The sequence below is a fragment of the Syngnathus scovelli genome, unplaced genomic scaffold (assembly GCF_024217435.2).
Source record: "Syngnathus scovelli strain Florida unplaced genomic scaffold, RoL_Ssco_1.2 HiC_scaffold_30, whole genome shotgun sequence".
Lineage (NCBI taxonomy): Eukaryota > Metazoa > Chordata > Actinopteri > Syngnathiformes > Syngnathidae > Syngnathus > Syngnathus scovelli.
In genome coordinates, this window is record NW_026061392.1 from 221,638 (window position 1) to 247,136 (window position 25,499).

Consider the following 25,499-nt stretch of genomic DNA (forward strand, 5'->3'; position numbering starts at 1 on the left):
CGAGAAAAAGGCCATTTCATCTTGCGCAACACCAAGCAGCCGCAAACAAACAGACTCACCTTGCAGGACCTCACGCTTTGTTCCTCCTCAGAGATTCTCGACGTCGGTATCGTAGCAGCAAATCTCTCTCCTGTCGACACAAATAATCCGCCTTTGAGATTCTTTGGATGCAAAGGGAACGAACGGCTCCGGCGCAGAAACAAACGCGACTCACGATGACATTTCTGACATGAGGTCCTGTCTCCAGAGCCTGAAAAACCCGTCACCGGCGATGATTGGAGGGACGCTCGTCTTTTCCAAAAGTGACAACTACAGGGTGTGTCAGGGTTTTCCAGATTATCTTTATCGTATGATTATGTTGCTTTGACTTTGACTGCAACCTGTAATAAATAATATTATTTATCCCTTATTTATCCCTATCGCTTATCCCTTCCTACACAAAGTCGTAAAACATCCCTTGCTATGTTTTGACTAGAGGTCAAGGGCTTTCTCTATTCAATCCACTCTTACCCTGTTTCTCTTAATACAAATGCTCGTGCAGGAGCCGAGAGTCAGACTCGACAACCAAACACTGAGGAAGGAAACACGAACTGAAACGGAAGGGATAACAAAATAAAACAGGAAGTAAAGTTACGACACCGACGAGACAGAAAACCGGAAAAATAAACGCGACCGCATGACAACCACTACACCATGGAAACTACACTACATGTATAGCCTTTTGAAGAGCTTGGCAAAATTTCAACAAAACAACAAAAGTGTCACCCAGTCTCAAATCAGGTACCCTTTAGCGAAACTACCGTAATTTCCGGTGTATAAGCTGCGACTTTTTTCCAAAATGTTGAACCCTGCGGCTTATAGTCAGGTGCGGCCTATATAAAAAAAAAAAATCGTGATTTTTGTGACGACTTGATCACTTTTACTCTTAACACAATTATATATAGTAAAAGCTACAAAACAAACTGACAGATGACTCGTTTTCAAATCAGATTAGTAAAAACTGGTCAAATATTTTTAAAAAAAGATATTATTAAAAGTGAAGACAATTTGCAATTCTAGTAATGACACACGAATTTGATGCACAATTTGTCTTCGTGGGCCACATAGAATGATGTGGCGGGCCGTACCTGCCCCCCGGGCCTTGAGTTTGACACCTGTGCTCTAAACCTTTTCTCTTACTCTGCCATGTGACTCAGAGATTACACAAAGCAGTGGCGCTGTTTGGACCATCTGCATTGTATTAAAACCCAATCAATCAGCATTTAAATTCAATTATGCTCACCAAAAACAAGTTGTAATGAATGTGAACTTTTAATGCATTTTATTCAGAAGGTTACTTTGAACCCTGAGGCTTAAATGGCGGCGCGGCGTACTTATGGATTTTTACGGCCTCCGGCCTCCAGGGGGCGCTCTCGCAGGAAGCAAGAGCGAGACGGGCGAAGAAGAGATAATGTGCCGAAGAAGACGTGCTGGTTTGTGTTCACAACATTTCGCGCATCACGCAGAACGCGATCAAGACGGACATTACTGAAAGGAAGCTTTTATACACAAACCGTCATTATGGGGGAAAAAAGAAATGCATATGATGCCGCTTTTAAGCTAAAGGCAGTCGATGTTGATGACATTGTGTTGCGGCACCCTTTTCTTTATTTCGTGGTCCCGTCTACTCGTGTCGCTCGCAAGTTTAATGTAATTTAGCGCTTCGTGCATGAATAAGATGAGCATGAACAGACCCTCATCATGGAAAATGCCAGAAGAAATGGATAAAAACGACTACGAAAGAGATATTGAGAAAGTGTGTGGCGAAGGATATCTAACGCTATTCCAATCGGAAATTGAGGAGGAAGACTTCGACGGTTTCAGTGCACAGGAGGAAGATGAAGACGATGAAGTTCTTTTTTTTACTTTTACTTTAACCAGCCCTGTTAGTGCTCTGCTACCGTGTTGCTGCTGTGTTACCGCCGCGTCTCAGTGACTTTTACCGGTATGTTTTATTTAATCAAACCCTATTAGTGCTGTGTTACTTCCGTGTTGCTGCGGTATTACTGCTGCGTCACAGGCAGTGTTTGGAAAGAAATGTTAAGGTATGTTATTAAAACTTTAAAAAAGCTTTCTGTGTCCAGTATTTCTTTGTTGATAACTCAGGTGCACACTTCCGTGTTGCTGCGATACTGCTGCTGCGTCACAGGCAATGTTTAGAAAGACATGTTAAAGCATGTTATTGAAACTTCAAAAAGGATTTCTGTGTACTGTCTTTCTTTGTAAAAAACTCGTGTGCACGTGCGGCTTATGTAAGAAAAAAAATAAATTTTCCCCAAATTTTAGCTGGTGCGGCTTATTCACCGGTGCAGCTTATACACCGGAAATTACGGTATTCAATATCGGCTTGGCAAATCGGGCTTCATCTCCCCGACGCGGAGTTTATTTCTTTGTATGAAAAAATAGTTTTTGCTGGCACACTTTTGAAAAGCAAATCAAAAAGTTCACAAGTGCCTGCTTTTTTCTTCACTCACTTTTGTTGAACTTTTGCCGGGCTTCTCAAAATGCTTTGGACGTCACAGCAGTTTCCATAGCGTAGTAGTCATCGTGTTCTTCTCAGCTGGAAACACCCCCTCTTTGAGACTGAGTGGAAACAACATTTTCTAAATATATTTGTCAGTGCTGTCTGCTTTGCAAAGTGTGCCAGGGACACTTCGGCAAACAGGAGCCAGAAGGTCTCTGAGTCAGCAACAGCCAGGTGTGCGACACTCCGCTACAATGGTCACCTGACCACATGTCGGACGAACCAGCCTCTAATCTGTGTTTGCATTTTTTTTTTTCCTTCAACTGTCAAGCCAACTCTTTACTTCTTGGCTTGGCTAGCTGATTGCAGACCCACTCCAGAGCTGCCTCCAGTTAATCCAACCAAGAAGACATTCAGTGAGTGCATCTTATCAGAGCCTCATGCAGCGCTTTAGCACAATCCTAGCTGCTACCTGGAGCTTTTGCAAAAATGCATGAAAATGGAAAAATATGGGTTTTTTTTTGTTTTTTGTGTTTTTTAAATATGGTTTTTAGATGGTAATCATGACACAAACATTCTTATTCTGTAGAAAATGTATGTAGTTGTGAATATATTAAAAATACTGAATATCAGAATGGCGCAAAATTGCGTCATACCAAGCGACACAGCACAGGCGAGTTGTAAACAAACAGGTGTTTGAGTGACGGGCCATGGATTCTAAAGGCAAAAAGAGAAAGATTGCTGATAAGAACAGAGGGTTTAAGAAAGAATGGACTCAACCATTTGCTTTCATTGCCAATGCTGAAGGATTGCCTGAATATTTGATTTGCAATGAGAAGTTGTCAAATATGACAAAAAGAGCAATTTGGAGTGACATTTTCAGCTAAAGCATGCTAAATTTGCTTCTGATCACCCAGTTGGAACTGAGAGGAAAGGTGCAATTTGAGGAACGAAAAAACTGTTTCAAGAAAAGGATTGCATCTCCAAACTCTACTACTGCTGCAAGTTTTGTTGCAGCCCGGTAGATAATAAAGCGCGGAATGTCATGCGGTCACGTTTATTTTCCGGATTTCTGTCTTGTCGGTGTCGTAACTTCACTTCCTGTTTTATTTTGTCATCCCTTCAGTTTCAGTTCGTGGTCCCTTCCTCTGTTTCTGTTGTCTTGTATTCCCTGATCCCAATTGTGTGCACCTGTGTGGTTGACGCTAATTGTCAGCACCTGTTTCCCAGCCCTTTTGTGTGTATTTAGTCCGTGTCTTCCCCTTGTCTTGTGCCAGTGTGTCTTGCCTCGTCCCGACCACCAGCGATTCCTTGCCGTCCTAAGTCCTAGTAAGATTCCTCTTTTCTGTCTCGCCACAGAGCGACGCTTTTTGTTAGTGCCTTGTTCTCCCTAGCTCTTTTTGTCTCGCCCGAGTGCGACGCCTACACTGCCATCATCCAGTCTGTCCTCTGCACCTCCATCACTGTCTGGTTTGGATCGGCCTACAAACAAGACAAGCACAGACTGCAACGGACAATAAGGACTGCAGAAAAGATAATTGGAATCAACCTCCCATCTATCCGAGACTTGTACCTGTCCAGGACCAGGAAACGTGCAAGTAACATCTCAACAGACCCTTCGCACCCAGGTTGCAGCCTGTTTGAACTACTCCCCTCCGGATGCCGTTATAGAGCTCTGTACACTAAAACCAGCAGACACAGAGACAGCTTCTTCCCCCAGGCTGTCGCTCTGATGAACTCACACCACTCTTAGAGTCTCAGAGTCATTACTGTGCAATAACATCCCGCTTTCCACACCTTTTTGTCTACACTGTTTGTACTATGTGTCCTCTCTGCATCCATTGCAGCCTGGTCATCCTAGAAGAGGGACCCTCCCATCTGTGGTCTCTTCTCAAGGTTTCTCATTTCCCCTAGCTGGAGTTTTGAGTTTTTCCTTGCCCTCTTGGGAGTTTAAGATCAGTTTAGGATCAGGGGATGTTTGAGAATATCTTTCATTTTTCACATGTCCTGAGTGTTGTTGTTAGTCACCTAAATGTTGAACAGAGGCTGTGATTTACCGAAGTCAAATTCCTTGTTTGGCACGCTCAAACATGGCGAATAAAAAACTCTTGAATCTTGAAGAAGAAATTGATACCACTAAAAGGCCAAACACGGGGGGAGGACATCTGCGAGGCTGTGCTGCAGTGTTTAAATGACAGCGATACACACTGGCCATCTGATTTCAGACCCTACAGACGGCACACCAAGTTTGAGAGGGTCGCAAAAGTTTGTGACCTTACGACAGAAAGCATTGGATCGAAATTTGTTTGCATTCCATTGCATAGGGCACCAAGAGGCGCTGTGTGCGTAAACATTCCCACCAGATTGTATGGAGGTAATGAACCTTGTCATCCAAATTGTGAAGAAAACAATCGCAAAAGCATTAAACCACCACCAGTTCCGTGAATTGCTAGATGAAGTTGAGAGCGAATATGCCGATCTCCTGCTGCTCAACAAAGTCTGCTGGGTATCCAGAGGCAACGTCTTGCGTCGCTTTGTTGCTTTGTATTTGTAGCCTACTTAATTATTTTAATAGTAGGCATACAGGTCATGTATTGACAGTCTATATTGCCTTATAAAAAGTTTTTAGATTTTTGCCGCTCTAGACAGGTATGTTTTTTTTGGGGGGGGTGGGTCAACATGGCTTTTTGAACATTTTGGGTTGCCGACCACTGGCCTAACACGTGAACGATCCCCAGTTTGAGACTGGGTGGAAAAAGCTTCTTCTACTATTTCTTGTCATTGTTGGTTCCTATGCAAAGTCCATGACACATTAAAACGATTTTGTGCTGCAATTATGTTGTGGTACCTGATTTGAGACTGGGTGAAAATTGGCTTCTTTCACTAATTCAGATGGAATCATGCTGAGTCTGATACATTCCATTTGGTAGTTCTTAGCCATGTCTAAATTCAAAGTCAAAAGTCAAAGTCTGCTTTATTGTCAATTTCTTCACATGTCAAGACACACAAAGAGATCGAAATTACGTTCCCACTATCCCACGGTGACAAGACATAGTACACAATATACATACAAGTAAACAATGAATAAATAAGAGTGATGATGTCATGCTGTCATGTGTCGTCCTGGTCACTTCCTGTTTTATTGTGTAATTTTCCTCTCGTTCCAGTCGGTGTGTCCTTCCCCTGTGCGTCCGGTCACGTGACTCCCTGATTCCAAGTGTGTGCACCTGCGCCAATGACCAACTGTCTTCACTTGTGTTCCCCTCCTGTGTCCATATAACCCGCGCCTTTCCCTGTGTCCAGTGCCAGTGCGTCTTGCCTTGCTCAGAACACTAGCGATCACGAAACCCTCGAGTTCCACGTAGAAGCCTTCTTTGAACGACTTTGATCACCTATGTTAACTTGGTTACATAGTTATCTTCGTTATAGTCTTTCCCTCGGTTCGAGGCGCTTTGATTTCCCCTTTTTCTCTCTCGGTTCGAGGCGCCTTAGTTTCCCCCTTTTTTCCCTCATATTGAGGCGCTTTTTGTTACTACTGCCATTGGAGAAAATAAACACATCTTTGGACTTTGGAAACTCTGCATTCGAGTCCTCTCCCTGCTCCGCGCCTGACAGATAAATAAATAATAAATAAGCAAATAATATAATAAATACGAGGAGCAAAAATGGAGCAAGTGTGCATACAGCAGACAGTCAGAATATAGCGCAAAAATACAGGACGCTACGCAGAAGGGGGGAGAGAGTTCAGGATCCTAACGGCCTGAAGTATGAAGCTGTTGGTGAGTCTGGTGGTGCGGGAGCGCAGGCTCCTGTACCTCTTCCCAGAGGGCAGAAGATCAAACAATGAGTGAACGGGGTGACTCACACCACTCACAATCGTGGTTGCCTTGCGGGTGAGATGGGAGGTGTAAATGTCCTTCAGGGAGGGGAATGAAGCACCATTAATCTTACCAGCCGTGTTCACTATGCGCTGCACGGCCTTCATGTTGTATTCAGTGTAGCTACCACCCGAAACATCACGTGTCACACAAATGCAGCCTGTAAATGATGCGCATGTGACATTGGCCTGTCGAAAATGGCAGAGAACGGGAGACAGCTGTGTTTCAAAGTAGGCCTCATTCGATAGTTGAATCCGAGACCTCTCCTACCCTAAGCGAGAATCATGCCCCTCGACCAACGAGCCCTGTATCAAATTAGCTGACGCCGTTACATTCCGATTGGTAGCGAATATGACATTGACCTGAGGACTGCATTTCGGTGATTAACGAATTTTGATAAATATCATGGCGTGGGTTTTCTCCGGGCACTCCGGTTTCCTCCCACATTCCAAAAACATGCTTGGTAGGCCGATTGAAGACTCCAAATTGTCCCTAGGTGTGAGTGTGAGTGCGATTGGTTGTCTGTCTCTGTGTGCCCTGCGATTGGCTGGCAACCAGTTCAGGGTGTCCCCCGCCTACTGCCTGATGACGGCTGGGATAGGCTCCAGCACGCCCGCGACCCCCGTGGGGACTAAGCGGTTCAGAAAATGGATGGATGGATCATGGCCAGTTTGCGCGTATTCTTTCAGGGTCATAATTGTATGTCTACCGCTGCCTCGTGGCAGCCAGGCCTAAAAAAAGATGAAATAAAGTGGATATTAAAACATAGGTGGACCTAATGTCTGGAAGCTTGTGTTTAACAGAAGACTGTTTGGCAACAATGAACAATGGACAAATTCAGCAAGGTAATTTAATTAGGCCGTGACCCAGATTTGTTCCGGGGATGCTGCGGCCACAACGCTACACGATCATGCAATAGCATACAATGAGTTTAGGGTCTTTTTTTAGGATCTGCAGCCAGGACACCCAGGCATAAAATGAAAGAATGTTGATGTTAAAATGTTGGTGGAACTATCAGACTTCCAAAGACTTGAGATGAGACAACATTGGAAAAACTTGACAGTGTCCTTAAGTCACTTCAATGCATAAGTTTCAAGTGCACATAGCTAATGTTGACCAAAATGTGCCATATAAGGTAGCGAGGAATTGAAACTAGAATCTTCTGTTCCGTAGTCAGATGCATTATCCATTGTGTCCATTGCCCAGGAATAGGTTGTACCTTCCAAGCTTGTGTGTAATACTTTTGCAAACATGATTCAACCGGAGTTGCTGGGGCCGCAACGCAGAGTACTTATCACTATACGATCATGGCTTATATGCGGAAGCATAAAATGAGTTCAAAACCTTTAGGATCTTCAACCAGGACACCTAGGCAGACCATGAAAGAATGTTGATGTCAAAATGTTGGTGGAATTATCCAACTGCGCAGATCCGATAATCCCAAAGATTTGGGGTGAGACAACATTGAAAAAACGTTTTTCTTTGTTGACAGTGTCACTTCTTTTGTGGCTTACCTCTTCATCATTTCACATCTAAAGTATCGTATCATATTACCTTGCGGGTTATACCACACCGTACATACCATATCATGTCGCCCATACAACTCATGCATGAGATGCAGTGGCTGAGATATTCAGGCGATGTGTTGCTACCCGATTGTGGTCTCCACTCATCATTTCATATCACATCCTCGCCGGATTTTCAATATCTTCACATCGAAAGTATCTTGGCACAACGTACATAATGTGATGTGTCAACACAAATTGTCCAAGAAGAGGCGGCCGAGAGTTTAAGGTGATGGATTGATAATCCGCTGTGCTCTGCACGCATGGATTCCCATCCTCGTCGAAGGGTGGTTTTGAATCTGGAATCTGGCTTGTATTTGACTCTACATAATAATATTTATATGCTCTTTGGCGGCTTGGTGGTACACTGGTTAGCACGTCCACTTCACAGTTAGGAAAGTGCGGGTTCGATTCCACCAACAGCTGTTGCATGTTGTTGATGATGTCTGTTGCTGGGTCAGGAAAACTAAGATGTGGAGTAACGGTTTGTTCTTTATTGGCAAGATCTTGGGATTGTTTAATGGCGGTCAATGCACACGGCACTTCAGCAGATGTAACAACATCCCCCATCTCCAGGTCAAGCTATTATACTGTCCGGAAAAGGCGGGAAAGCGTCACCTGACTATTTTGTATCTATGTTTATGAGAGTCACTGTCCTGTGTGTGTGTGTGTGTGTGTGTGTGTGTGTGTGTGTGTGTGTGTGTGTGTGTGTGTGTGCGTGCGTGCGTGCGTGTGCGTGTGTGTGTGTGCGCGCGCGCGCGTGCGTGCGTGCGTGCGTGCGTGCGCGCGCGCGCGCGTGCGTGCACGCGTGTGTGTAAGTGTGAGTACGTGTGTGTGTGTCTATTCCATGGTGTAATGGTTAGCACTCTGGACTCTGAATCCAGTGATCCGAGTTTTAAGTTTCAGTGGTACCTCAAATAATTGGTCAAATAGTATTTGATAAAGTAATCACATGTTCTCCGAGTTACAATGTCAACTGGTGGAACTTACTTTAGATCTTGGATGGTTCGAAAGCTAATGCTCTTCTAGATTACCGTATAATGTTGGCATGGTGTGATTGTGAGCACTCTGAATCTAGCAATACAAGCTCAGGTCTTGGTGGAACTTACAATTTGTAGTCATTTGTCTGGAACAAAAATTTGGAAATTCCAATCCAGTACATTGTGTACAGCACTATGAGTGTGTAATCACTGCTTCCACTAATTTTGTCAGTTTAGTAAAATGAGCGCCTTAGAGAGTGCATTGTGCTTAGAAAAATGATGCCCCTCCTTCTGTCACTGCCAGGGTTCCATAGTGTAATGGTAAGTACTCTGGACACTGAATCCAGCATTCTGAGTTCAAGTCTTGGTGGGACCTCAAATATATTGTCATATAGCTGGGTAGAAATTGTGAAATGGTTGCTTGTGTGCTGCCCCATGAAAGCCTATGCTTCTATACACCTGAGGGTTCCTTGAACACTCAACTCTGAAACCAGTGATCCCAGCTCAAGTCTCGGTTGGACCTCAACCCTTTGGTCATATACGGTCATATGCAAAAGTTTCATTCGTATGCAAAATCAATTTCAAGATTTTCCTTTATAAATCATTGGCTGTTCAGATCAGCAATATCAGTTAAATATATCATATAACGGACAGAGACAAAGATATTTGAAAAGTGAAATGAAGTTCATGGGAGTTACAGATTTGTCAAGAAGAATGGTCCAATATACCTTCAACCAGAATCCACACTCACATTAGAAGCAGCTATAGAAGCTTTAGGAAGTATCTAGAGCAGTGGTTCTTAACCTTGTTGGCGGTACCAAACCCCAGCAGTTTCATATGCGCATTCACCAAACCCCTCTTTAGTGATTTTTTTTTTTTTTTTTCAAGACAGAGATGTTTTTACTGGTGCACAAAATGAGCCGTGCATAAACATCACCTTGTTCAAAGAATAAAACAAACACAATGCATGAATTCACAACAAATGACATACCAGCAAATCAGTGTGACTTCTGCTTTTGCCTTTGCGAGACCAGTTCAGATATGTGGATATATAAATCAAGTGTGTTCGGACCTCTGCAGTGGAGGCTCTGTCGAACCCCTGAAAACCACTCACCGAACCCCCAGGGTTTGACCGAACCCAGGTTAAGAACCACTGGTCTAGAGGCTGTTATTTCTGCAAAAGGAGGATCTACTAAATTTATGTACCTGCCTACCTTTGTTGAAATAATGATTGCACACTGTCTGCAAATCCAATAAACTTCTTTTCACTTCTCAAATATCACTGTCGCCATCCACCGTGTATGGATTCGGGCTAGCCCCCAAGATTAAATTGGGCTAGTTGATCAACAGCAATGTTTTAAAGAAGGGTTCGTCTGGGAGTTGAACCCAGGACCTCCCACACCCAAAGCGAGAATCATACCCTTAGACCAACGAACAAGAATGAGGGCTTGCGGACCATGTTACATTCCGTGTAACGTTGGCCTGTCAAACGCTCCACATAATGATAGACAACAGTGTTTGCAAGAGGAGCTTGTCCGGGAGCTAAACCCAGGCAATCATGCACCCAAAGCAAGAATCATGCAAGAATCATTCCCCTGTACCAATGAGCCCCATAGTCGACCAGCTGACCCCGTTACATTCCGATTGGTAGCCCATGTGACATGGACCTGAAGACTGAATGTCAGTGATTAATGGAATAAATGGAATCTGGTTGGCCTAATGCTCCTAATTCCCTAACTTCAAGCCCTAACGCTAACTCTAAAACCCTAATAATAACCAAACCCTAATAATTAACCCCTAACCTGCTAACTCGCTAACGGTAACCCCCTCACATTTAACCCTAACCTTCAATGCTCCCCCTAAAGGTAGTGCCCTCTAAACTTGAAGGCAGGCATATATGAACCAGACCAGCAGATTGTCCCATTTCAGTACTGTTTTAGAAACCTTTACAGATGGTTAAAATCCACATAATAGGTATATGCGCATGTGTTCCGTGAGCGTTCTCCTTTCTGTCCCCTCCCTTTCCTTTCTTCCGCCAAGCAGTGCATCTTGCCCCAACACAGGGCATGTTCCTCGTTAGTATCGTGAATAGTATCTCTGCTTGTTGCGTGAAAGACCGGGGTTCGCTTTTCAACCCAAGTGCGTTAACCTATGTTTGCAGCAGAGTTATTATATAGCTGCATTGGTTGTGCGTGCGTCTGAACTTGAGTGACCTTTAAGTTTTTCAAATTGAACTGAAACGTTCATCTGTAGCCACCTTCTACTAAATCAGTGGTCCCCAACCTCTTTTGTGCCACGGACCGGTTACGTGTCAGAAATATTTTCGTGGACTGGCCTTTATATAAATAAATAACACATTTATACACCGTATGTTTCGGACTATAAGTCGAGGTTTTTTTTCATACTTTGGGTGGGGGGGCGACTTTTACTCAGGAGCGACTTATATGTGAATTTTTTCACAAATTTTTACTTTATCATTAACACTTTACTTATTTACTAGTATAGTTGATCACTTCACATGTTATTTTCACTTTTTAACCGCATGAGGGGGCACTATGGCTGTGGAATAATTGGAGCCTCACTGACAATGAGTTCCATTTACTGACTTCCGAAGTCGGGAGATTTAGTGATTTGGAGTTATACAGATTATTCGATAAACTTATTTATTTTATAGTTATTTGATATGTAGTTTATTTAGAGTAGCAACGTGTATGTTGTTAGACTTCAGTAGTTTCCGATTTTTTAGGGAGGCCGTGAAGGCAGCAGGGCGTGGGGGGGGGGGCGGAAAGAGCGATCCTGGGCGCTTGCGTGTGTTGGCTCACATGTTGAGCTCTTGATTTGTGAAATAAAGAGCCGGCCTGTTACCAAACCCACGTCTTGCCTGGTACTTCTGTAACGCTACGATATAGTTATATATGTAGATCTGTGGAATAATTGGAGCCGCCAACTGAAAATGAGGCTGACATCAGCGCCGCACGTAGGTCCGGAATCGACAGCTGTTTATTTTGGGGTTTTTTTTACACATAGGATGAATATTCCGGTGGATTTAATGATTTGGAGTGACACGGATGGTTTGTTAAAATTGATGTTTATATTACATTTATTTGATATATCTAGTCTGACGTCCGTGGCACACGTATTCTTTCCGGCGTCAATTTTTTTTCTTTTTTTTTTTCTCAAGTGACACGGAAGACGAAGATTCTGATGGATTTATTGATTTGGAGTGACATGCATGGTTCGATAAAATAGTTGTTTATATTTTTGTTATTTCATACATAGTTTATATATTGTTATATGGGCCTGTAGCAAAATTTGAACTGCAACGCGCCGCTGACATCGGACTTGTTGACTTGACTTAAATCACTGACATTCAGTCTTCAGGTCCATGTCACATGGGCTACCAATCGGAATATAATGGGGTCAGCTGGTCTAGTATGGGGCTCATTGGTGCAGGGGAATGATTCTTGCCTAGGGTTCTTTGATTACCCGGGTAAAACTCCCGGACGGGCTCTTCTTTGAAACACTGTTGTCTATCGTTGTATGGAGTGTTTGACAGGCCAATGTTACACAGAATGTAACATGGTCTGCAAGCTTTCTTTGAGGCTCGTTGGTCTAGGGCATGGGTGTCAAACTCATTTTTGTCGCGGGCCACATTGTAGTCAAAGTTTCCCTCGACGGGCCATTATGACTGTCAACCCAAATAAATAAACGCCTCATATTATATACAGTATAAGCTACAAAACAAACTGACAAATAATTGCTTTTTCAAATCAGACTCGTGGAAACTTTTCACATATTTCAAAAATAATTTTAAGAAGATTCTTAAAAGTTCCGACAATTTGCAATGTTAGTATGACATAGATTTAATGCACAATTTGTCGTTGCGGGCCACAGAAAATGATACGGTGGGCCATAACTGGCCCCCGGGCCTCGAGTTTGACACCAGTGGTCTAGGGGTATGAATCTTGCTTTGGGTGTGAGAGGTCTGGGGTTTAACTCCCAGATGATCCCTTCGTTAAAACATTGCTGTTGATCAACTAGCCCCATTTCATCTGAGGTGCATGTCACATGGGCTGTCAATTGAAACGAAACGGGTTGTGTTCATTTACCTTGGGTCTCTTGAATCTGTTGTTTCGATTCTCATCACTTGAATCTGCTGTTAGGGTTTTCCAGGTTATCTTTATCATAGGATTATGTTGGAATGTAGACTGTAATGATTAAATCAATCCTGTCTGGCCCTCACAATGTAATAATTAAATCAATCACGTCTGGCCCTCACAATGCAGAGTCTGTTTCCCACAATAGTGTAAAACACCCCCTGCTCTGATCTTATCAGAGGCCGGGGGTTCACCAAACCTGTCCACTCCCACCCCCACTCTGTTCCTCCTAATAAATATGCCCTTGCAGGGAGGAGACTTTTAGACTTCATTCCTGTAGCGAGTGAACTCTCCACCTGCAGGTGTCTAAAAGAACTTGCCTGTCTCCTTGTGGTTCTTGCAAAATAAGTTGGAGTAAGCAAATCTCTAACATCTGCCGTCATGTGTCATCCATTGCGCCACTCACCCTACAAGACTGTATCGACTGTAAACTTGTGTGGAAAACTGTCATTGTCCAAAGGAAGGCTGTTTAGCAACAGTGACCAGCAGACAAATTCAACAAGGTCATTTGATTATACCATAACCCGGATTCGAATCGAACATTAACCACTACACGATCATGGCCTGTACGCAGTAGCGTTAATAAGATGCACATGTTGGCCATGATCGTATAGTGGTTAGTACTCTGCGTTGTGGCCGCAGCAACCCCGGTTCAAATCCGAGTCATGGCACACTCCAATTACTGTGTGGAATTTGTCCCTTTCTTACTATTGCTAAACAGCCATCTTTTGGACAATGACGATTTTCCACACGTTTGCGGTCGATAGCCTTAACTTGTAGGGCGAGTGGCGCAATGGATAAAGCATCATGGCGTATTCAAATAATGTCACCCATTTTTTATTTTTATTTTCATTTTTTGCAAAAGCTTACAAGCCACATATTCCCGTGGGGCTCGTGGAGCAATGGATAACGAACGCATCTGTCTACAGATCAGAAGATTCCAGGACTCCTGGCCAGCTCACATGCCATTTTGTGGTCAACATTAGCTATGTGTAATTTCTGTGAACTATTGGGTTGAAGTAACTCACAGACACTGTCAACCAATAGTCTTTCCAATTTTGTCTCATCTCGAGACTTAGGGATCATCGGATCTGCGTAGTTATTGGATAGTTCCACCAACATTTTAACATCAACAATCTTTCATGGTCTGCTTGAGTGTCGTGGCTGAAGATCCTAGAGAAAAGACCCTAAACATGCAACTGCATGTTGGCCATAATATAGCATTGAGGCGGCTGCAACCCCAGTTTGAATCTGGTTAATAGCCGAATGAACTTGTTGCAGTTATTTTTTATTCACCCTCAACAGTCTTACGTTGGACCATGACAAATTTACATACACGCAAGCTTACAGAAAATGACAACTTCCCGTGGGGCTAGTGGCTCGTTCCTTGCTCTGAACGGACAGCCAAAACGATTCCTAACACTTACTAATTAAGTCCTAACCAATTCCTGTGTGTGTATGGGGGAGGGGGGGGGGGGGGCAAAGGAACCAATCAGATGGCCCGAATCCATGCATGGCCGATGACGGCAGTGATCAACACAGTGATATTTGAGAATTGAAATGAAGTTTATAGGATTTGCAGACAGTGTACAATCATTATTTAAGCAAAAGTAGGCAGGCGCATACATTTGGAAACCCCAACAGAAAAATGACATCAATATTTAGTAGTTCCTCCTTTTGCAGAAATAACAGCCTCTGAACCAGTGGTTCTTAACCTGGATTCGGTCAAACTCTAGGGGTTCGGTGAGTCGGTCTCAGGGGTTTAGCAGAGCCTCCCTCCACTGCGGAGGTCCGAACACACCTGATTTATAAATTCGTGATAACGCATATCTGAACTGGTCTCGCAAAGGCAACAGCAGAAGTACTACTGATTTGCTGGTATATCATTTGTCGTGAATTCATGCATTGTGTTGGTTTTATTCTTTCAACAAGGTGGTGTCCATGCACTTCTGCATAAGTTCCGCTCTAGTCTTCTGGCCCAACTCTTTCGTACATATGATGACCATGGAAAGTTCTTTGCGAATGATCAATCTTTGCCTTTCATGTTCATCGGGACTACCCTTTTAATAGGTACCTACACTGTGTATTTGGATAGAGACTGCTGAAAGGGGACACATATATGCCTCGTGAACTACATGCATTACTGCGGGTGAAGAAGAGTGAACAAATAAGTCAGCAGACAAGCTTGCCGATTTATTAGTGCCCAGAAGAGCAGCACTCTGTTCCGTACTGTAACCTGCTAGGTTTGTTCCCGGTTCTTTATCTTTAATGCTCGATATGCTAACAGCAATTACCAAGAGGCAGCCTTCACAGTTTAACTCTTTAATGTATGCCAGAATGATCGATGCACAGCTGTGGAGCCCTTTCTGCCAGATGCGAAAGAAGGTCCCTCTCTCAGCGCCAAGGTTCCTGCTCTTATACTACTCTGGGCCGCCTTCCTGCAAGGAGGCGACTCTGCCTAATCTGTATGATAACGTGTGACCTTGTCGTCTTAACTGAGAGCGAATTCTACATATGTGCAAAGGGTGTCATAGAGAAGAGAAAGCTAATAAAGCAAGAGAAGGGTTGCAGCGATATAACGGCATAGCTCAAGCTACCCAGCTAAACACATGTGCCAAAGAGGCCTATTCTAACAAACCGTTGGTGAGAATGGCTAGAGATAGACTCTTATTGTTCCTCCCCACGGAAATCTTTAGTAAAAGGCGAACGATTTATTCGATCTGAAGAGAAAAAAGAATGAGCTGATAATCTGGGTGAAAACGGGCCACCCCACTGCTGGTCTCACCAAATTCACAGGCGGTCTCACACTCAAATTGCAGCAACTATTCCTTCTAATACAAACAATAGACGTTCATAGATTTACTATACTTAGAAGGCCTCAACCTAAATAGAAGGTTTAAACGAACGAGTATTTTGTGTTCATTAATGTCTTTTTTACTTAAAACATTGTTGGCGCACAGGATTGTAGGTACCTGATCGAACACATTCTTTCAAACAGCGATTGGGCGTCTATTTTGAGTATTGAAGGTAAAAACAGTTGTATGTCTTGGTACGTGTACTTTTGATATCAGAGAATGGGAAATGATCCCATATCTGTGTTTTATTTGAAAACATGTGATTTCATAACGACACAAATCGGGAAAGAAAATACGATCGTAATTTCTCAAATGATTTCTCAAATTTCAGAAGTGCTCTATATCTCTCGTGTCGCAAATAATTGAGGCTTTTGTCGTTGCAGTGGAGGTGAATTTGGAGTGTAATTCACCTCCACTGCGACGGTGGCGTTCGAGATTTGACATTTGAATATAAATCTGTCCGTTACATTCCGATTGGTAGCGAATATGACATGGACCTGAGGACTGCATTTTAGTGATGAACGAATTCTGATTAATATCATAGCCGGTTTGGGCGTGCCCTTTCAGGGTCATATTTTGTTTCTACCACCAAACCTGTCCACTCCCACCCCCACTCTGTTCCTCCTAATAAATATGCCCTTGCAGGGAGGAGACTTTTAGACTTCATTCCTGTAGCGAGTGAACTCTCCACCTGCAGGTGTCTAAAAGAACTTGCCTGTCTCCTTGTGGTTCTTGCAAAATAAGTTGGAGTAAGCAAATCTCTAACATTTTGGTGCCGAAACCCGGGACCCTCATACCCATCATCTGGCTGACGGAGGACGACGCGCTGTACACCGTCGACGGGCCAGCGTCCACTAGCCGGACCTGGTAAAGAAAGACCTGGGAAGGAAATTTTTCGCTGGGCCAGCATCTTAGGTCTGCCTTCGTCTGACAGAGGTGGATTGACGGGACCCGGCAGTGCAACGAACCAGGGGACAAGTAAGTTAAAGGCTTGAAATTGTGTTGTGTTGTTAAACGCGTAACACATAGAGGTGCACGGGAGATAGCTTGGGTTCAAGTCCCAGTGGAAGAAACAGGCTAAGAAAGGCAGAGCTTCTTTTTCGTTCATCGAAGAAGTGTGTAGACTCTTCTTTGTCTGTTTTTCCGAGCTGAGGGATCTGGCTTGGGTTAAAGTCCCAGTGGAAGGAACGTGCTAAGAAACACGGAGCTTCTTTTTTGTTAATCAAAGAAGGGCGTAGATTTTTCTTTGTATGTTTTTCCAAGCCAAAGAATAGCTTGGGTTCAAGTCCCAGTGGAAGAAACGGGCTAAGAAAAACAGAGCTTCTTTTTCTTAATTGAAGAAGGGCGTAGATTTTTTCTTTTGTCCGTTTTTCCAAAGCTGTTTGGGAGGGTTTTACACCCATCCCTGGATAGGCCTAAAAAAGCGCTGGAGTTCGTGTGATTGAGTGTGTGACTGGTAGGATAAATTGACTAAGAAGCAGTTCTAGCGTTGATCCATGGCAATAAAACAGGCTAGTAATTTGTTGAAAGGTCAATTTAAACCTGCATTGAGGATCCTCAAAGAAAAAAAAATTGAAAAAAAAAAAAATTGTAAAACCTTAAGCTACTAAAATTAAGATGGGAAATAAAAACGGTAAATCTCTACCTCTTGACGGAGATGAGAAGTACATGGCGAGTAGATTTCTTAATTGCATGCAATATATGCCGAAGTGGAAGAAAAAGTATGGAGTAGAAGGGAAGTTGAGAGTTGAAGTGTGGAAGATAGTAGTTGATGTTTTAGAAGAGAGTGTGGATAAAAAGAAAAATGGACTGAAAAAGAAAACAAAAGAAAGAGAATTGGATTGTGCTAAAGTGTGGTTGAAAGCTTCACAAGAGAGAAAAGAACAAATCCAAAAGACAAAAGATAGAAAGATGAAAGGTGATGAGGCTGAGACTATGTTTGTCAGGCCGGAAGACAATGAGGCCGGAGTGCGCAGGCGCACTGCCGCGGCCACGGCTCCCGCCGACGCTGAAGGCGCAGCTCGAGCAGAGGAGCAAGAGGGGCCTTCCGCTCGTACACAAAACTTGTATCCAAGCTTAACAAACCTGCAGCCCCCCCCATATAACAACAAAAGAAGTCAGGGTCACATTACTAGAAGTCCTGTACAAACAAGAAGTTTGACCACTGCTGCTAGATTTTCTCAAAATTTGGACAAGGTTGATGTGTGCCCAATGATACAGGTGCCAAACCCTAATGTAGGGGAAGGCCAACTCCCACATACATATGTTTTCCGGCCATGGACTTTGGAAGAGGCAAGAAAAGCTGTTGAAGGGGTTACCCCTGTTGCTGAAGACCCAGCTATATGGGCAGAGGACATGGCTGGAATTATACATTCCTATAGACTGAATGGACATGAGGCAGGAGAAGCTGCAATGTCCTCCTTGGGAAAAGACTGGGCAAAGGTTAGGGGAAATTATACAGGTAGAAATAATCAAGGGCCTTTTCCCTATCCCGTTGAGGGAAATCAATTGGGAGGGGAGTATGCAGCACAATGGAATGGTCTTGTGCAAAGAGTGCGAACTATATTTCAAAGACGAGCGAATTATGGTCATTTGGCAGGAATAAAACAGAAGCTTGGCGAAGATACTGATGATTTTCGTTTGAGATTTGAAAAAGAATTCAGGGTGCATAGTGGCATCCCATTCAATGATACAGCTGAGAGTGCTTATCAACAACAGCTTAAAAATGCGCTCCTCACTAATTTCCGCCCTGAAATAGGCAACTGGGTGAGGAAACATTTGGTGGAAGTGGATGTTGCAAGTGTGACAACAACTATGCAATGGGCCAGACATGCTGAAAAAGTGATCAAAAAAGGCAAAAGTTCTGATGTATTTCATCTAGATAATGATGATGATGAACTAGATGAAGATACAACAGTCTTCTTCCAAGGGTCCCAGGAGGTTAGAGGGAGAGGTAGAGGCCAACAAGGTCGCAGGCCGCCATATAATTCAAAACCCCCACGAGATTCTGACAACTGTTGGAACTGTGGGAGACGAGGACACTTCGCACGAGAGTGTCGTTTTGCAAAACAATATCAATCAAAGGGTAGAGGAAATAGCAGAGGAGAAGCCAAATTTTTAGCATGACAAGCTTCCTCCTCTTTGACCGCTTATGCTCATACAGAGAAAGAAAGAATAGATGCCCATATGACAGCAAAACATGTCATTGTCAGATTATTAGAATTTTTTTTAGATTTTTAGAAGTCCTGTCCATCCAAGAAGTATGACAATGCTGTTTGTATGCCCAAATTACAAATGACTAGAGCTCAAATTGTGTTACACTGAAGTTAAAATATGCAAATCAAGTGGTAAAGAAATGCAACTTGCTTCTAGAAGATAAATAAATAAAATTAGAATGTGCTGTCCTCGTGTGCATGGGAGGGACCAGCTCATGATCGACCACAGGAAATGGCCAGCCTGTGACGAATCATTGTTGCTGGGAACTACCTTTTGCATGCGAGAGCTGTGCATGTGTGTGCGTATATGTTAAAATGATGAACATTGGCTAAAGTTTTAGTATAAAAAAAAAATTGCTAGACTGTGGTCTATCCAATTTGCACCGCAGAACAGAAATGATTTTGAAAGATAAAAATGAGAGGAAAAAGAAATCTGTTTGCAAGCAGAAACTAATCCACACTAGTGCATGTAAAGTGTCGAGCCCACATGAGAAATTCGAAAAAAAAAAAAAATGACAGAACATGCTTTCAGGAATTGGAAGAAGCTAAATTGTGAATTTAAGATTTTGCAATGCTACATTTAATAGGAATAATTGATTGGTTGTGTTATAAGATTATACAAAATTCTAAATGCAAGCTAAATCTGAGAGATTGGGTTCTTCAAATTTAAAAACAAAGAAAAAATTCAGATTAATTTGCCAGTTGGTTGTTATAGTTAAGTTTTTTTGAATTGGTGGATTGTTCTACCAGGAAACCTGAGTTGAAAATGATATATGAATGTTGTGTGGTGAGCTTGGATGAATTGGGACCAATGTAATAGAAAGACTCCTTTTTGGAGACTGCGTGTGAGATGCAAATGAACATTGATGAATGATAGCCTGAATGAAAAGAAATTACAGGTTGAATGTTAGAAAGAAACACGTAGCTTTTGGATTGATAATTAACTAGAAAAAAACTGGAGAACCAGTAACACATGTAGAAGATGTGTGAACTGAGAAATTGAGAAGCGTTTTGGAAAGAAAGTCAAATTAAATGATGATGGAATCGTATGTAGTAAAGAACGCATTCTCCCAAAAAGTTTGTCAAGGTGTGAGGCATGGGCGTTGCCAAGCCTCAAAAGGGGGGGGAGCGAGTAGGACAGATAGTGGAAGATAGTAATAAGACAACACTTTATGATGAATTTTCGAATACATTTGGTGTTATATTGTGGTAATTTTTTTGTTCTGGTGTAGATAGTTTAGCAACACGAGAGATTTAGAGGTTCAAAAGAAAGACAGTTAAAAGAAAACATTTTTGATTTGGACAATTGCAGGCTAACAGGAACATGAGAAAGATAAGAACTACGAGGTGGGATCCAATTTCATTGGGGAGATTGAGAATTCACAGCACCATACTCTAAGTCACATTTTTGAGCAAGCATGACAATAACATGTGAGAGGTCAAGACATACAGATCAGGGCTTGATGTGGAAAGCAGACCTCGATGAGTTGATTTTCAATAATGATACAGAAGACAACATACTGTCTGATTAAATTGGAACTATAGATAAAATGTAGCTCAAAAAAATAGGATGAGTTGCAGGATTTACGATATAAAAACGAGACCTCTGTTATTAGAAGAATTTGAAGTTTGGTAAACAAACATTACCAGCAAATTGATGGAAGCAGCTACATTTGGAGATAGTCTTACAAGTGTTCAAACCAGCCTGTCATTCTCAGTGTCAGGGCCCCTGAAACCCAATCCGAGTCTTCGCCTGCAGCCGTGAACAACTACAAAATGGTGCCTGGCTCTGAAGCACCTTTGACCTTTGGCGAAGGACAAGAAAAGACTGCTGTTGTGCTTGGAGGAGGACAAGTACACTCTGGAGGAAATACAACATCCTCGGGGACGAGAAAAGACAGTGAAAAGCGGAGGAACTCACAATGATGAAAATTGACTCATTTGAACAATGGACTCATTCAAGAGTGATGGATGGGGTCGCTCTGAAGCAACAACAAAAGAACACCAACTTGATAGGGTGAAGTGCAGCAAAAAGATATGGACTTGGAGTGTCCGACAACCAAATCGCACTCCTTGCTACGGCGTTCCCAAATTTGGTGGAGCTTGGTTCAAAGTGGAAGGGAGGTTCATTGTGCACTGAGTTTGACAGAACTGAGGAGATTTGATAAATAAATAAATAAATAGAAATTTGAAAAATACGTAGGGCTACAGATTATAATCAGAGATTGAACGGATTTGGATAAAACAAATAGGCTAAAACGGTAGGAAACAAGAGCAAGATCTTATATTTTGGCTCATCAAGCTTAAGACGTAGAGGTCGAGTTATATAAATTTTAGAACAGGACATTTGGCAGTCAGGAGGAAGCTAGGTTGCTCAATGTACCTACTCAATACAATAGTAAGGGTTTTTATACCACAGTGGAGGTTGGATGGTCAGAAAGTTAGGTACGTTCAATTTTTGACATTCACACAGTCATGCATAGGAGTCACAAGGCGACAGTTAACAAGACAATGACTGCAATAGGGGCCACCTACGACTGCACCGACATGAAAAAGTAGAAGTGAGAGAGCAGAGTATGGGATTATATGCTAAAACGTCTGCTATACAGTTACCAACAGGAGATTCTATCAAGAGAAGCTACATGAGAGATGGATTAGAATCTCTTTGTCTGCGTGGGTGCGTGTGTGTGTGTGTGTGTGTGTGTGTGTGTGTGTGTGTGTGTGTGTGTGTGTGTGTGTGTGTGTGTGTGTGTGTGTGTGTGTTCACACCCTGTGTGGGTGCGAGCGTGTGAGGACAAAGAAGGCATGGATAAGACAATCTCTTTTAAACCAGGAGGCAATAAATGGGAACGCCCCTGTCATAAATAGTTTTTGGTTAAAGGGAATCATTAGGAAGTGTTCAAACTCTTCCCGCAAACATTCCTATTTGCCAGTTAAATGGGCACTACAATTGACTACGAGAGTTGCAAACAACAGATGAAGAGCAGTCCTTGGCAGATTATATGATCAGGACGCTCAAACTGTGTCAAAGACAAATTTACTGCCGCTTGATCTTTCCTCCTCACAGGTCGACAACCCCATAAATCCAGTAGACTGGGTCTACATCGAGGTCATCAAAGGAAGGAACTGGGCCAGCCACGACGGGAGGGACCATTCCAAGTCTTGCTGACTACACATGTTGCACCCAAGGTTGCAGGACCCACAAATGCATTAACGACGACTGCTCTCCAGGAGGAAACTGGATGGGAGCTTTGGACATCACCGCTGTGTGCCAGGATGAGAGAGCCGTTTTCAAGGTGTAAGGGCTCTACTACCAACATGGCTGCACCATCGGACGGGACCTACTTCAGCCAGAAGTTCAGAGGCACTGCCCCACCTGCATCCTATGAGTGCACGTGCCTGTTCAGTACGGATCATGGTTTTGTGGTCACAGGAGTTGTCCGATGCTGCCTGCCAACTGGACAAGAGTGTGTGCGCCAGTGTGTGTGACAGACCTCACCTACAGACTAGAACATCATCAGCTGACGAAAACACGAGCACATATACAACTTCTTAGACGTGACAGACGTGATAATGATAATGAGACGTGGATTGCGTAGATGCTGTTCTGTTGAGCATGTTTTACAGAAACTTGATGATTTGACCATCGAAAATGCTTCGCAAGTGATGGATACAATGATGTACTGTTTCTGTGTTTTTGTTTTTTATTGATAGCATTCTGGTCGTCTTAGGCAAAGGGACCGTGTAAGAATTTTCCTGCTAATAACATCTGGCCAGCAGGTTTTTCGCTTACACAATAAGTTTGATCTGGGGTATTAAGGTAATGCCTCATCTTCACTGGAAAGTGTTGCTATCATTGTTTGTTGTTTTTATTTTTCCTATTCTTCTTTCTTCATTATACATATATATGTGTTTTTTTCTTACTTGTCTTTGTTGTTTGGGGTAGCATAATCATATGATAAAACAGGAGGGAGATGTTAGGGTTTTCCAGGTTATCTTTATCATAGGATTATGTTGGAATGTAGACTGTAATGATTAAATCAATCCTGTCTGGCCCTCACAATGTAATAATTAAATCAATCACGTCTGGCCCTCACAATGCAGAGTCTGTTTCCCACAATAGTGTAAAACACCCCCTGCTCTGATCTTATCAGAGGCCGGGGGTTCACCAAACCTGTCCACTCCCACCCCCACTCTGTTCCTCCTAATAAATATGCCCTTGCAGGGAGGAGACTTTTAGACTTCATTCCTGTAGCGAGTGAACTCTCCACCTGCAGGTGTCTAAAAGAACTTGCCTGTCTCCTTGTGGTTCTTGCAAAATAAGTTGGAGTAAGCAAATCTCTAACATCTGCCGTCATGTGTCATCCATTGCGCCACTCACCCTACAAGACTGTATCGACTGTAAACTTGTGTGGAAAACTGTCATTGTCCAAAGGAAGGCTGTTTAGCAACAGTGACCAGCAGACAAATTCAACAAGGTCATTTGATTATACCATAACCCGGATTCGAATCGAACATTAACCACTACACGATCATGGCCTGTACGCAGTAGCGTTAATAAGATGCACATGTTGGCCATGATCGTATAGTGGTTAGTACTCTGCGTTGTGGCCGCAGCAACCCCGGTTCGAATCCGAGTCATGGCACACTCCAATTACTGTGTGGAATTTGTCCCTTTCTTACTATTGCTAAACAGCCATCTTTTGGACAATGACGATTTTCCACACGTTTGCGGTCGATAGCCTTAACTTGTAGGGCGAGTGGCGCAATGGATAAAGCATCATGGCGTATTCAAATAATGTCACCCATTTTTTATTTTTATTTTCATTTTTTGCAAAAGCTTACAAGCCACATATTCCCGTGGGGCTCGTGGAGCAATGGATAACGAACGCATCTGTCTACAGATCAGAAGATTCCAGGACTCCTGGCCAGCTCACATGCCATTTTGTGGTCAACATTAGCTATGTGTAATTTCTGTGAACTATTGGGTTGAAGTAACTCACAGACACTGTCAACCAATAGTCTTTCCAATTTTGTCTCATCTCGAGACTTAGGGATCATCGGATCTGCGTAGTTATTGGATAGTTCCACCAACATTTTAACATCAACAATCTTTCATGGTCTGCTTGAGTGTCGTGGCTGAAGATCCTAGAGAAAAGACCCTAAACATGCAACTGCATGTTGGCCATAATATAGCATTGAGGCGGCTGCAACCCCAGTTTGAATCTGGTTAATAGCCGAATGAACTTGTTGCAGTTATTTTTTATTCACCCTCAACAGTCTTACGTTGGACCATGACAAATTTACATACACGCAAGCTTACAGAAAATGACAACTTCCCGTGGGGCTAGTGGCTCGTTCCTTGCTCTGAACGGACAGCCAAAACGATTCCTAACACTTACTAATTAAGTCCTAACCAATTCCTGTGTGTGTATGGGGGAGGGGGGGGGGGGGGGCAAAGGAACCAATCAGATGGCCCGAATCCATGCATGGCCGATGACGGCAGTGATCAACACAGTGATATTTGAGAATTGAAATGAAGTTTATAGGATTTGCAGACAGTGTACAATCATTATTTAAGCAAAAGTAGGCAGGCGCATACATTTGGAAACCCCAACAGAAAAATGACATCAATATTTAGTAGTTCCTCCTTTTGCAGAAATAACAGCCTCTGAACCAGTGGTTCTTAACCTGGATTCGGTCAAACTCTAGGGGTTCGGTGAGTCGGTCTCAGGGGTTTAGCAGAGCCTCCCTCCACTGCGGAGGTCCGAACACACCTGATTTATAAATTCGTGATAACGCATATCTGAACTGGTCTCGCAAAGGCAACAGCAGAAGTACTACTGATTTGCTGGTATATCATTTGTCGTGAATTCATGCATTGTGTTGGTTTTATTCTTTCAACAAGGTGGTGTCCATGCACTTCTGCATAAGTTCCGCTCTAGTCTTCTGGCCCAACTCTTTCGTACATATGATGACCATGGAAAGTTCTTTGCGAATGATCAATCTTTGCCTTTCATGTTCATCGGGACTACCCTTTTAATAGGTACCTACACTGTGTATTTGGATAGAGACTGCTGAAAGGGGACACATATATGCCTCGTGAACTACATGCATTACTGCGGGTGAAGAAGAGTGAACAAATAAGTCAGCAGACAAGCTTGCCGATTTATTAGTGCCCAGAAGAGCAGCACTCTGTTCCGTACTGTAACCTGCTAGGTTTGTTCCCGGTTCTTTATCTTTAATGCTCGATATGCTAACAGCAATTACCAAGAGGCAGCCTTCACAGTTTAACTCTTTAATGTATGCCAGAATGATCGATGCACAGCTGTGGAGCCCTTTCTGC

The 25,499-nt window shown here is 43.0% G+C and overlaps 1 non-coding gene across 1 annotated transcript; it reads right to left on the reverse strand.

Annotated features, from left to right (window-relative positions):
- Positions 1-15,711: 15,711 nt before the first annotated feature.
- Positions 15,712-15,823, reverse strand: LOC125966050 (U5 spliceosomal RNA). Its single transcript, XR_007480029.1, has one exon. It is a non-coding gene; the product is annotated as a U5 spliceosomal RNA (small nuclear RNA).
- Positions 15,824-25,499: the final 9,676 nt, after the last annotated feature.